The 11,854-nt window shown below is 42.6% G+C and overlaps 1 pseudogene; it reads left to right on the top strand.

Moving 5' to 3' along the window:
- Positions 1-4,030: 4,030 nt before the first annotated feature.
- Positions 4,031-7,602, top strand: LOC125532684 (uncharacterized; annotated as a pseudogene).
- Positions 7,603-11,854: the final 4,252 nt, after the last annotated feature.

Here is an 11,854-nt window from a genome sequence, read left to right as displayed (position 1 = left end):
GCTACTGGTAAACACTGGCGGCTGCAACCTCAGAAAACGGACTAAACTATCAATTGGGGGTGGTGGTGGTGGGTTTTTGTTGTTGTTGTTGCTGTTGTTGTTATTGTTGTTGCCTTGGTTCCGAACTAACAACTACATCAGGGTATTCTGCTGCTGGATCAACTGAGTGTGCTCCGTGGAAAGGTAAATCCGGGGTCACGTCTCGGAGGCATCTGAAGGTTTGGAGAAAAGAGAATAGAATAGAATGAGGTCTAGTGAGAAAACACTACCCATATGCACATGAGACAAACACAGTCATATCACTCAATCAATCAAGCAAGGGCATACAATCGGTCTAGAACTATTGTTACATAGTGCTTGGACTATACTATTTACATGGTAGACTACTACTACTGTTTTGGTGGTCAACTAGAAATATTGATCGGTCGAAGACTCCATGACATCTGCTCCATCTTCATCAACATAGTCATCATCGCTACCGTCGGGGTCCGAGTCGGTGTCGTCGATGATGATGTAGTCCTCTGGACGAATCTCCTTGGGTTCTTCGTCTTCTCCTCCTGGCGCGGGGTCTCCCATGAATACTCCTAGCTTCCTTTCCAGATCATCATTCCTCTCCACTAGTACGACGATTTCCTCCTCCTAATCTTCACGAGTAGCCTTGAGTTCTTCCTCCAGCTCCGTGATCCTTGTCATTGCCTTCTTCAGATCTATCATGCCTGCACACATCTAGTTCTCCTGGCGGCGAATATGTTGGATTAACTCCTGGATGAAAGCGGCAATGGATCTATCCTTCCTGGTGCTGATCATCTCCCATTGCTCATCTCGGCGCCCACAAATCTGGTAGGTAGTATCCTTGAGATCCTTGTGGTAAACTTCTCCAATGCGTCACATTGTGATGTGAGCTGCCATACTCTTTCCTAGACTCCAGGTTGGGGCATCGAAAGAAAACTCTATGGGATCAGTGACTGGTGTGAATGTCCTTGCTGGAACTTGAACTTGAATCATCCAGCGCTCCTCTTCTGGTAAAGTGGCATTGTAAGTCCCGATGAAGCTTGGTATTCCAATGTTCAAGTACCTAGTGACTTCCTTCAAGTGTCTTCCACAGGGGGCGTCTTCATCCGGTTGCGCAAACTTGTTCCTTGCGTCCGCCATCCTAAAGAGTAGAAAAAGGAGAGGAGTCAGAAATGAGAAGAGAATAGTGATCTAGGGATTTAGCTTAGTGGTCATGTCCTACAGCTAGCATGTGCTCTGATACCATCTTTGTAGCGACGAGACTTCAAACAGTCTGATCTCTATGTATAACTGTCATCCCTGGATCAGTAATGCTGACACACACAGTACTTGAAGGATTTATAAAAGAGTGGCAATCACACACTTATTACATCGAATGTCTCAAAAGAGAACTTATTACAATAAATATGGCTTAAGGTCATCTAGTACGATAACAGCGGAAGGCTTGGAAGATAAAGTGAGTCCATCAACTCCAACGGCATCACTGAGTGAAAGACCACCACCTAAGGCTCCTTAATCATCGTCTGAAAAGTCTGCAACATGATACGTTGCAGCCCGAAAAATGGGTCAGCACATAGAATATGCTGGCAATGTAACACAAGAGAGTAATGAACGGAATAATGCTATCACTACAGGCATATATGGTTTGGTGGAGGCTGTAAGGTTAAAGGTTTTGCGAAAAGCCAATTTTTCCCTACTTCAAAGGAATCAATTTCATTTAACTATCATGGTGATTGTTAAATATTGAGAAGATTCACCCAACTCAATCCCAATTAAAAATAATCATCATTAAACCTAATCAAATTATATTAAGAGTGATGAGATCCACATGATAATCCAAGAACTAGATACTCAAGATGTCCATAACCAGGGACACGGCTAACCGTGATTAGTTTGTACACTCTGCAGAGGTTTGTGCACTTTTCCCCACAAGACTCGACCTCCTCTGTTGGAGTTCTCGCACTACATGGTGTTTGAGAAACGGATGACCGAGACACAATCTTTCTGAAGAGGTCCCCTTAACCGATAGATAGGCCGGTACACCTACAATCCCCTACATCTGCTAGCCCATCATGGCAAGGTTTCCCACAACTTACTCAACTATGCCAGAGCCCATAATGGCATGTGGCTACACACAGAAGTTTCTAGTATGAATAATCTTATGATCCCTATGAGCCTGGGTGGTGGTCCATAGGAGAATCACACGGTACCCCGTGATTTCCAAAATACAGGCAATCACTGGGTTCCCCAGGTGCCTCAATCCATCCAGATGTGTATTAAAGTTTCCACCTTAAGTAACCATTAATTAGCAATCTCACATATGTCATGAATACACTCAAACGTCTATGAGCATAGCATGGCAATATAAGCAACATAGAAGTAACTCCCAGGGTTTGATAATAATCAGGTAAATAGGTACTACCTCATCTACTTCCCAAACCCAACAATTTAATTCAGATCCTAACCATGCAATGTTTGAGGGTTGATCTAATGCAATGAAAACTAGATAGTAAGAGGTATGATCAAAGTTTTACTTGCCTTGCTGATGATCCGTGAAACCTAGAGACTCGATGTAGCACGCTTCGCACTCCGGGTACTCTATCGCAATCAAACAAGCATACAATAAGAAATCAAGCAAAAGCATGGGTAAAACTCAAAATAAGAGATCTAACCAGAAAGTTCAACTTAAGAACTATAATTTTCAAAAAAAATCAAATCAACAAAGCAAGAAAACTGAAACGGCGAGAGAAACAAGCTTAATTTACTAATCTGTACTAAGGTCAAATTTTACAATACCAAAAACTTTTTTAAGTTAGTTAAATGGAAAGAGGGCTTCGAGACGAAACTCTAGGCGCTTGAATCGCCTGTTTCTGATAAACGAGTGAAAAGTTATACTAGAACGAAAATCAGATCAGAAATCGTGATCGAAAATAATCGCGGAAAATCTGAGAAAAAGAAAAACTGACGAAGAGGCTAACGAACGAACGTTCGCTGCTTGCGGCTAAACGGTGAACACCGTTCGTAAAAACGAACGTACGGACAAACGTCCGCTAAATATCTAAATGGAAAAAATAAAACCAATCTAAATAAAATAAAATAAAATAACACGGATCTAATAAAACTGTACGGTTTTCAGAAGAAAACCGGCGGCGGCGGCGCTACCTCCGGCAAGTCCGGTGAGAGGCGGTGGGTCGGCGGCGGTGGCTCCGGCGAGGCGGCGTGGGGAGGCGGCGTGCAGTGCGGCGGTGGTGGCCGCAGTGGCTTAGGGTTAGGGTTTAGGGTGGGGCTGGTGGGCTACGGCTGTGTGGGGGGGTGCGGCTTTTAAGTGGTCGGACTGAAGAGTCATGGCCGAAAACGGCCCTAAGTCGATTTGATTTTCTTTTTTTTAAATAATTTTAACGTGCAGAAAAATAAAGAAAACAAATACTAAGCGGACTACAAAAATCCCGTAATAAATTTTCCACGTCCTCTAAAAATAAGCCGGACAAGGTGAACATTTATTTGGGCCTAAAATGAAATTTTGAAAAACGCATATTTTTCCTAATTCAAATAAAATAGCGATAAAACTCCGAATAAAAAATCTTATTTGATTTTAATATTAAATCTCTGATATTTTTTTATTTTGAGGAAGTCATTTTATCCTCTCTCTTTTATTTTTTTATAAAAGAAATATTTCAGAGAAAAATAATTAAAATCAAACGATCCTCTTTTCAAAATTCGAGAAGAACTCCAATATGAAAATGACGAAATCCCCAACTCTCTCCGTAGGTCCTTGAGTTGCGTAGAATTTCTAGGATCAACCAAAATGCAATAAATCATGATATGCAATGATGATCTAATGTATAACATTCCAAATAGAAAATTTTGGATGTTACAGTTCTAATTCACGGAGTCAAGCTGTAATTGGGCTTAGTGCTCCGATTGTGCCTTAGGACTACGACTGATAGGTAACTGCCCCTTACTCAACCAATGAAGGCGGGTAGGGCTTTTCTTTCTTTTGGTTAGGATTGGCAAGAGGATGGCTGCCTTGGCTTCAAAGCTGTTAGAGAATGCGCTCTTATCACTACAAGGACACAAGAGATATTCCTCGAAGGTAAGACTAAAGGGATGGGGCATTACCGGTGTTAGCGACGAAGGGATTATTTGCAAGAGAAGGTTGCCCTGTTAAGATACGAACATGGGGTATGGCACGCATAATAGTAAAAAAGGGCAGAGAAGAGGATTGATGGACAGAAGGAGCTGGAGGGCAACAAGGAATAGAACAAGTTGTTCCACTCATAGCTCTTCTTATTTTTTTAAAGCTTAACTCACATTTCGGGAGCGGATGCTGCTCGAGCTAAAGATATGCCCCCAACTCTTGAACAACTCTCACTTGCCTTGGCCGATAGCTTAGATGACCGACCGTTAGGCATGGTTACCAATGATTTCACAATATATATCTTGTTTGGTGAGCCAACCGGCTTCACCCGAGGATGAAGGTAGTAGAACAAAGAGGAGCCGCATCTTTTCCTGGACGAAGAGGAATCAAGGTCCATCTCATTAAGGCCGAACATTTAGTCTCGTTCCTGATAACAATAGGGAACATCTGGTCTTGTTTGGTTTTTCTTTCAAGGACTTTTTCTTTCTTGCAATTCTGCGAACTGTGAATGCATCATTTCCTCCATTTCTCGGAACTTATTGCGGAATCTAGGCCCACTAGGACTCCGCGGGATTTCTGGTAAATCAAGCTCTCTCAGGGGTGGAAGCCAGCCCCCACTACTTGATGTTATCACTCTACAAGATTCGACAATGGATTTGTCTTCCTCAATCTCTTCGAAATTTTCCAATCCTGCTATTTTCCCCAAGTCTTCTTGAGTAATATGATCCCTGAGGGTCAATCATATCCCTTCCCCCCTTTGCCCTTTCAAATGAAAAAGAATTACCAATGCAAAAAAATGAAATGAAATGAACAATTGCTACTTCTTTATTAAATTACAACAAAAAGAAAGTCTGTAAAAAACAAGAGCCATCCTAAAACTTAACTACCCCTTGCCCTCCCACCGAACCCTTCTTTCTGTCCAAAAAAGGGAAGAGCGCACCAAAAATTCTAGAAAAAACTCTGCAACTTACGCTCTCATTGCAGTGGCACCTGTTAAAGTGGCGGCAAAAAAGAAAAGACCAAAAAGAAGGTTTTTTTAATACCTCTGACGATCTGAACCAAGCAGTCCGATCATCCTTGCCCGTCCCCCTCTTTTGTCAACCGTTGAAAGAGCATAGGCCAGGAATGAACCATATCGATCCAAGGTTGCAAGGAAAGAAGAAAGGTAAACCAGACCATAGGAATCTTCTGATGAAGTCAATCAGAGAGGACGGTTAGGTTCTTTGTTGCCTCATCTGCTTAGCTTATAGAATTACACGGTTTATCACGATAGACATTCCAATCAATGGTTGGACGATCAATACCATCGAACTATTCCGTTCCACTGCTGAATGACGGAAACGGAAGCTTTTTCTTACTAATGGACTGATCCTGGGAGTTCAGACTGCCAGTTAGATGGTTGTTCGCTTGTGTGCTTATTTTCCTTCCCCACTCAAAAACAAGTGTTACAGAATGTTCTTTAATTCAAATAGGTATGATCCCGTCCATCCTTCCAGAGCTAGGCACCTGCTTCAGAATGAGAATCTTCGAAAGAGATCATTCCTTCAGTTTAGCAATCAATTAGATCCATACTGACTTAGCTTGAAGCATGGGTTGCCGTTTCGAGGCTCGATGCTACTCTTGGAAACATTATTGATACATAGACTTTCAAGCATCTCGTAGTTGAGAGGTACTGCCATCAACAGTACAAAGATGGAAAGGGACTGCTGAACATGGATAGAACGAAAGTTGAAGTCGCATGTCTCTCTTTTCCTGTTAGTTAGGAAAGAAAGCCAATATAAATAGCTGCATACTAGCGAATTGCCTTTGACTACTCTTCCCAGGCTGGTCAAACTATAGGATTCCCATTCACTTAGTAAACTTATTGGACAGACGGGTCAACCACTTGACCGAGGGGAGTAAGGTTTGTCACCACAGTCCCGATAGAAGGTCGAGTTTAAAAACAAACAGAAGACAAAGCAACGAATGAAAGGAAGGACAGATCGCTTCTCTTTACAACCAGGGCGGGTCTCGCTGCCGGATCAATGCGCAGGACGCACGATCTACAAATGACAATAGAAAGAGCCAATCAAGAATGAAAGAACCTGGAAACAAACCCGCGAGCGAATACCAAACAGAGTAAGGAGGAAGGGTCGAAGGCCGCTTACTAAGCGAGAAGGCTCCAAGCAATAAGGCATTAGAAGGGAGCTTGCTGCTTTGCAACCTAAGAGGTATAGCTAAGCTTAGTCATCAAGGGCCAATAGATAGAGCTGCTCTTGTTGCTAATGGAGAAAGATTGGAGTGAAGTTTAGTATGCTTTCTAAGATCAGAGGAGGAAAAGAATGAAGGTGTGGGCGGGAAGGAGGAGGCAAGGCCCCCTCAATGTGTATTCGAGTACTCATTACGGAACCACCAATTGATCCGATTAGAATTCCCGCGGGGTAGCACAGGGAACTTGCTGAATCAACTCCTTGGAATCGGAGGCCTGACTGAGGGTCAATCCAATGGTAACCTCAACCTAGGAATGTCTGTTTCACTTCCTGGACAGAGCCAACTGAGATGCTCTGTCTCGATGTTGACCTAACATGGATTGATTCTAAATTATGAATCAAAAATCCTGATCTCGCAAAGGATCTGCAATAGTTGTGTGTACTCGAGGACTCTTAGGGAAAGAAAAGCACCTTTCTCTCTCAGCAGTTAGACCGGCTATGGGTGGGTTGGTTATATAATGCGCCTTCCTTCTTCGGACCTTTTGGTATGTATTGCCCCCTAACTATAGATCATATCCACTGGACCAGAAACTCAATTCCGCACTACTGCTGAATCATCGGACTTATCCACCTCAGGGATTCGTGGAATTTCCGTTTTTGAATTGCATTGGGGGAAGTCTAGCAAAGCTAGGTAGATAGATAGAGTCCTTTCCCACTGCTAAGGGAGAGCAATAAACTAAATCAAATGATTGTTTTTTTCACCAGGGCCCTTTTTTTGCAGGTACTAAGAGTCCTCTCACTACCAACCAACAGACATCATCATCTAGTTGGGTCTTGCCGGTATCAACAAGGAGAATGAAGAACCAAATGGAAACATCAACTAACTATGGCTCTTGGCCCAGACAACGTCCTAGGCGTAGGGGAGATCAAAACAAGAAGTCACGCCTAGACAACGACGCCCGTCCTGGGCTGCAGTAAGTAGATCGAGAGGTCATTCCGCCCCTTGTCCCCGAAGATGGGTAATATGTTCGCATACAATGTTTCTCCAACTTTTTTCTAGAGGGCCTAGCTGGCGAGCGATCCCAGTCCGCGGCAAAGAACAAGACAGCAAGCGAGCGTACCTTTGTTTGCTTCTTTGCCACCAAGCACAGAAGTTTAAGGAGAACTGTAGGTTGGTGGCTACCTAAGGAAACTCCGATTCAATCCGCCCCCCGGCTGGGAGGAATCTACCTCATCTTGATCACAAGGAGAGGTTCACCATGATGGGGGATCAGGTAGTTTAATTCTTTGCATTCCGAAAAGAATGAAATGGATAGGGGACCATCCTTTTTTTGCGGCATGCTCTCTGATTTACGGATTCGCAGGGGGCCGAGGGCCAACCTTAGTTGACTGACAATGACAAAGGCTTGTGAAACAAAGTAGCGCCTTTGAAATGGAATCTTAATTAACTATCAGTGGTGCGAAGCAGCTTAGCCCCAGGGAGCTAAAGGTTATACCTTTGTAAGCGAAATGTGGTTCTTCTATGTAGGGTATTCCTCCTTTACTCTCTTAATTAACGTCGAGCTAAGTGACTTTGTGTAGCGTAGTAGAATGAAGGTTACGTACGCACCGACACTCTCTTATCCCTAAGGCTCTTTGCTAACTCGCTCGCCTACAAAAATGAGTAGGCAAGGCTAGGCAAACTCAGCCGCTGACTTTGACTATACTGTAGTAGACTTTCTAGCCTTTTATTTTAGAACCCTTTCTCATGTTCTTTCATCCATCAAGTAGGAGAACCGTCAGGTCCTTAGTAGCGTTGACAAAGAAGAAGAGCAGGTGAAAAAAAGCTAGAATTTCCAATAGTGAGACCAGCTTAACAAGCTACCTTTCCTCTTGATATGAGGTGCGAAGAGAAACAACTCTTTTTTATGACTTCCACTTCTCGATCCCGGCCCAGAAAAGTGACCGACCCCTTGATAAATGAAAGAAAGGGTTTATGAGCCCTAGCCCTGTAAGGCCACACCTGTGTAGAGTAGATCGTTCAACACCTGCGGCACAAACCCATTTTTGACCAATTGGTCCGTATATCATAGGCGACCAAACGGCCGCCCCCCGTCTTACTAGACCAACCTGCTATAATTATTCCATAAACACCTAGCGAAGATATGGCAAACAAATAAAGTAGCCCTATGTTCGGATCTGACAATACCATACCATAATCAGAAGGTACAACGGCCCAAGCGACTAGACTTAACATAAATGTAGCCACTGGAGCCATTCTAAAAAGGGATAAATTAGCACTACTTGGTGAAATAGGTTCTTTTAGAATCAATTTCAAACCATCTACTAGAGGTTGTAACAATCCGAACGATCCCACTTCATTAGGATCCTTTCAAAGTTGCACAAAAGCCATTACTTTACATTCAGCTAGCACTAAAAAGGCTACTCCTATTAGAAGTGGTAGAATTAAACAAAGTATTTCCGATGGAACAACTATGTACGTTTTCAATTTTCTATTCACTCATGATCGGGCCTGACCTGGTCGACCCGATCAAACTATTTCACTTATGATCTGGCCTGGTTGACCCAATCATGATACTGAAGGATGGGACCTTTTATCGAAAAACTCCAAATCCTGAGAAGTTTTGAAGATAGTGCTCCTGTTACATTACTTCGAATGGAATCCTCACTTGACTAAGAATAAGCGAAAACGTGGCTGAGAGTAAGCAATCCCCTTTCCTAGTGGTTGAGTCATGATCAGAAATATTGCGAAATAAAGTGAAATGTCCTATCGTCATCCCAATTTGGGCAATCCACAATGTCTCCATTTTATGTATCCATCTTGACTCATTTTTGGTGTATCGATAGTTTGTTGTATTACACTTTGAACTAACCTAGAGGTCGTGCTTAGGCGAAAATCGATATCAGTGAAGTAATTCCGGAACTCTAGAAATCGTGAAAAATTTAATCCATTTTGTTAAATATCGCGAATATAGTGGAAAAAACTCGAGAACATTCCTTTGAATGGAATTGTTTATTGGGTTTGACTTGTTGTTCGACAAAATAGAAAGATGTCTCTCGTATGTTATTGTAAGGTGATTCATTCATAATATTTCTTATGTGCGGTTTCAAGATGGTAAAAAGGTAGATTTGGTAATCAGATTTTGAGCTCCATTATGTGGACATCATCAATTTGTGAATTATGGACTTGCCGGTAGTGGTCAATACTAACTGCACAGTCTAAATGCTCCCTGACCAAGTTTGCGTACTCGTCAGGGTTGAGTTGAGGGGGCAGCCCATGCGCTAATTGGGCTTCGAGGTGGCTATACGCGAAAAAGCTCGCTTTCTACTGAGGCCTGTTCTGTCCTAAACTGTTCCAGAATGTTATTTGTTTCATAGAAAGAGTCCAAAAGCACATTGATGCCGAAAGAATCTTCGGAACCGGTGGAGAGGCTATTCTGATTGAAGGCTAGACACATAACATGACTGAGGTATGTAAATAAAACCTGTGAAATAGCTATATAATATGATCTAAATATAGAAGAATATGAAAGATAATGTATTGAAAAATAAGCTTTTTAGTTTTCTTTTTCTTTTGTGCGCACTTTTCGCCTGCCTTCCCGACCGCGGATAGGCTACGGGGCTTTGCACTTCGGCCCCATTGTGTGAATACCACATCAAGGTGACAGGATTCGAACCCTTGGCCCTCTGTACCCAAAACAGATGCGCTGACCAGACTGCGCTACACCTCGTCTCCCCCTCAGAACATATGGATCTACCCGATCCATAAAGAAAAGAACCACCGCTTTTAGGAAATTTTGACAATTCTCTTTCACTTGCATTTTCTTTCGTGAAGGCTCGCTCTCGTTCTTCTTACATCTTGCCCTTTTTTCTTTAGAATTGTATCTGTGGCTACTGCTGTTTTGCCAGTCTGTCTATCCCCAATAATGAACTCTCGCTGACCGCGCCCTATAGGGATCATTGAATCGATAGAAATAAGCCATGTTTGAAGAGGTTCATATATGGAACACCTAGAAATTCTACTTGGAGCAGGAGATACAATTAAGCGAGATTTGGAAGCTACAATTTTGCCCCTCCCATCAATAGGTTTAGCCATAGCATTTATAACACAGCCCAAGTTATATATGCTTATGGGTATCTAAGCAATTCTTCCTGTTGCTTTAAAAAAACTTCCCTCTTGATGCTAAACCATAGCTCTAACTGAGTCAAATTCCACAATTTCTAAGAACGAGATGCTTTTTTTTCATTTTTCATTGTGAAAGCTTCTCTCTCAATCCCTCCCTAGTCCTTTTTTCCTGGGCACATGCTTACCTGGTTGACCGCCCACACTCATTCATTGTTCACTCTGTTGTGGAATCGAACCACAGAGCTTGCGCAATTGGGATTTAGAGTCCCATGCGTGAAACTAAAGATGATGTTTAGTCCTCTACTCTACCAGCCAGAACTTAGAAGGACACTTCACACCCGATTTGACACAACTAGACTGGAAACACTACTTCTCAAGAGCACAGACCACAGTATAGAATACTTTTCTGAGTATGTTGGTAAGGTCCGGTCATCCACTTCTGTGCTTGCACTTCTGCGTAACTAGGGGTGCAAGTCCAGTACAGCGTACTTTCATAATTGAATCAAAAGCATCGATACATGAAAAATCTCTATATATGATATTTATGACACAGAATGTTGTTCTTTCAACACGATTCCTCAACAATTTTTTCATTGTAACTGACTCTCCGTTCCACTTTGGTTTTCGACTAATAATTACCATGATGAATTTCTCTTACTGCTTGGTTCCGCATTGGATTTTGGAAACTTTTGTTTAGAAAGTGGTGTCACGAACATGGGGATCAAATGGATGGTTCAGGAAAGTCTAGTGAAGCGGCATGGTCTAATCATATAGATGACCATAGTGGTATGGTTCCATAGAAAATTACCGGAGGCCATTACTGCCACTGAAATGGTTTCCATGCTTTGTTGGATGATTTGATGATATCGCAGTATCAAGCTAGAACAGTTTCAATTTGTAGGACGGGAAAGACACCTCATCATTTGGTGCACACTAACTGATGAAGCTCAACCCTCTCTCGAACTGAGCTATTTCCGCTTTTTCAAACAAAAAGTTTGAGTAGTTCAGTGAAAAAACGGTCAAGCTTTCTTCCATCCTTCCTAGCTCCTCGAGCTTGCACCCGCTCGACGCCTTTTTCATTGATTGTTCTGAGGTGGATTCGAACCACTCTCTCTATTTGGATTTCGAGTCCAAAAGGCCCGGCGAAAGAGGATTTTCAGTCCGATGCCCACTGCCAGCCAGAACGGGATTTTTCCACTTCACACCCACACAATTGGGATTTGATGAAATAGCTACGTTTTTTATTTCATTCGGATACTGTCAATCTACTGTCCATCTTTCTCTTTAGTTTTCTCCTTTCTTTCTCCTCAACCTATCTCCATTGGATGGACTTACGAAAGAATAATATCTAATCTCCCCATCGCGGTAAGGATCCCATGTACCAGGAGC

Source organism: Triticum urartu, chromosome 1A (assembly GCF_056163025.1).
Source record: "Triticum urartu cultivar PI428250 chromosome 1A, HENAU_Tu73, whole genome shotgun sequence".
Taxonomy (NCBI): Eukaryota; Viridiplantae; Streptophyta; class Magnoliopsida; order Poales; family Poaceae; genus Triticum; species Triticum urartu.
The sequence above is the reverse complement of the archived record's forward strand: the minus strand, read 5'-3'. Positions and strand labels throughout refer to the sequence as shown.